The sequence below is a fragment of the Mastomys coucha genome, unplaced genomic scaffold, assembly GCF_008632895.1.
Source record: "Mastomys coucha isolate ucsf_1 unplaced genomic scaffold, UCSF_Mcou_1 pScaffold16, whole genome shotgun sequence".
In the NCBI taxonomy this organism is placed as follows: Eukaryota; Metazoa; Chordata; class Mammalia; order Rodentia; family Muridae; genus Mastomys; species Mastomys coucha.
This window is the reverse complement of record NW_022196898.1, coordinates 82,870,803-82,873,649: the sequence shown is the minus strand read 5'-3', so window position 1 is coordinate 82,873,649 and position 2,847 is coordinate 82,870,803. Positions and strand designations below refer to the sequence as shown.

Genomic DNA, 2,847 nt, shown 5'->3' with positions numbered 1-2,847 from the left:
AAAAATTTTGGCTACTCAGCAGCCCTCAAGTTTTAAACCAAAAGCTCAGCCATTATCCAGCCCAGAACTGTAAAGTGAGATGGTCACTATACTTTCCTCACAAAGCACACGCCAAGAAAGGTAGACTATGGTTAAAACACAGAGTATGATGCTTTTTGAAGTGCTAGACATCATATTCTCTGGGCTTTATAGACACTAGGCAGATGCTCTACCATTGAGATGTAACCCTAGTTCTCCAATTATAAATACCCAAAGGCAAGCATCCACAAACTGTCTGAAATCGTTGAGGAGACAGCTCTGGAACCCTTGCTCTACAGAAGCATTCAAAGAATTTCTCTTCAGTGAGAAGCCATTTGCCATGTTATTGAAAATGAATAGAAGTCAAGGCTCTTATTTATAAAAGAGATGCTCAGAGGCAGAGGTGTGGCAGCTAGCGTTTGTCCTGGGAGAAATGACTACTGTGATGCTGTATGGACTGAGGAAGGTTGATTTAGGTGAGGGAGGCTAGGTCCAGGCAGGGAAGTGTTTGCGTGGTAGCTGAAGGTTTTTGTTTTGACTCTGAGGGCTAGGCCTGCCTGCCTGCGTACTGTCTGGAATGATATGGTCAGAATGTTGCTAGAATTCAGTGGTGCCTCAACAGGGTTAGAAAAGGTTCCAGTGGCCAAAGTGAGCATCCAGCAGGCACTGTCATGGTGCTGCCCTGGAGATCTGGGCCTTGGGTAAAAGGAAAGGAAGAGAAACTCAAGAGTCTCAGATTGCTCTGGGGTTTCCAGATTAGAAATTTATGGCACGGTTAAGTGGATAAGAGGATCAAGGAAGAAGAGCCTGAGAGTGAAAGATAAGTTCAGTGTAAACATATTTCAGTAGGGGTCAAGTGCAAGAAGGAGGCCAGTCAAAGGCATGACTCAAGTGGGTAGAAACTCAGCATTGAAAAGAATTCCTGGCCCCACAGAGTTTGAATGTAGGGACTCACGGTGCTGCAGTCAACCTCTTTGTACCTCTGTTTTGTAAGTTTTGTCTTGAAAGCCATGGTTCTGAGAGGAGATCCATGGACTTGGCGGCCACACAAGGCCTGACTCTGATATAATCAGGAATGTCTGGCTCAGAAGGAATGGGTCTAGAGAGGAGGTCACCAGGTGCAGGGTCCGAGGTAAGCTTGGGAACCACAAAGGTCCAGGTGTGGGAAGGCCTCCGGCATCAGGTCCTTGAGGGCACAGCGTGATGGTAACCAAGAGCCTGCTATAGTAGAACTGTTTAGGAAGAGTTTCTGAGAGGCCATGTCTCTTTTTGAGGTAGGGCCTCCCCATTCCTGGTTAGGTTTATGGTGAGCTCTGTGGCTGGCCCACTTCCTTCTTCACCAGCTTGAGGTCTTCTAGATCCTTCTGTCCAGACAAGGCCATGTGGAATTACTACTTTACCTGAAGCTCCACACTCTGGAAACATGAAAAAAATTATTGGTTTTCTGAGAAAAAAAAATCGTGTATTTCCTGAAATGTGCCTTCAAAATAGTGTTATCGTTGCTGCTGATGCAGAATCATGAGAAAAAGAAAAGAAACTGCAGGTTCCCTCTGCAGGATGTGAGCCTAGAAACACTGAGATTGGTTCACAGGCAACCTCTCCTGCTGGTGTCTGTATCAGAAGAAAAGGCCCAGCTTCCTGGGCACTCAACCCCAGGAGAGTAGGAGCTTTCTGATGCCTGAATTAGAGGATGGGATTCCCTGAAGTCCTGGTTTCCTCAGCAGATTTCCAACACACATCTCCTAGGTCACCGTGAATACAAATGATACATAAAATGCAGACGAAGCTCCTCATACACACAGGATGAGGTTTCTTTTCTAAAGGTACCTGTTGTGTTCCACGATTCTACAGTGGAATCTACAGTGGAATTCTATGTAAGGTCAACAGTTCATAGGCTGACTAATGAATATAGCTATTCGTTTTGATATAACTGGTGGGGAAACTTTATAAGTATTTCTATGAGTCATTAGCTAGAAAGGACCCAGGGTCTCTTCCCCTCAACGTCACTCTTTTCTGGCAGGAAGCCATTTTCTGCCTAAGAATCCTGCTGTGCCCAGGGTTGGTTTTCCAGGGACTGGCAAAGTCCACCATGCTCCATTTTCCCCGTCAGCTGCAGTAGATGGTCCCACAGAGTCCATAAGTCCTTGGGCCACACCGTGGGACGACGGAAACACCCACAGAACTAGAAAAGTAGAGATCTTTCTGAACATAGACAATGATGAAAACTGCCATTGATCAGTCAGACACAGGGTGATTGTTAAGTATTGGCCTATTCCCTGGATAGAGAGCACCATATTGACTGTTTAATGTAAACACAAAACCACCATCACTTCTCAGCCCCAAAGACAAAGAAAATAAACAAACAAGCAATGAAAACAAACAAAAAAAAATCGGCTAGAGTTGTTCATGACTCGCTTGAGTGTATGCATATAGGAAGAACATACTTTCTAAGAAAGACAGCCGCATATAGACACATTTAGTAAGTTAAACTACTTTGAAAGATTAGGATTCTCTGTTATCAATGAACCTGGCTCTTCCTCCTCTTTTCGTGATCTTTAAGGATACAAGACAGTTCACCAGTAGACAGAGTTGACATAGTTCATGTAACAATGTAAGGTATGGTCGTTCCCAAGTAAATTTGGAATTTCTCTATTGTTATTTAAGAAATTACTCTTCAAACACATACAGATACAGGTTCCAAAATTGAAGTTCTGGGTCTCAGTGTAAGCTCCATTTACTTCTAACCTGTGAGGTTTTCCCTACAACCTGTGACGCAGAAGCTGGCCCTGAGGTGTGGGCCCATAGGCATTGTGCTTTGCACTTAAAAAA

General features: G+C 44.3%; 1 protein-coding gene across 3 annotated transcripts in view; it reads left to right on the top strand.

Annotated features, from left to right (window-relative positions):
- The window catches only part of Nfkb1 (nuclear factor kappa B subunit 1), a 119,865-nt gene that overhangs the window by 92,551 nt on the left and 24,467 nt on the right, over nucleotides 1–2,847 (top strand). The gene's annotated exons all lie outside the window — the stretch shown is intronic.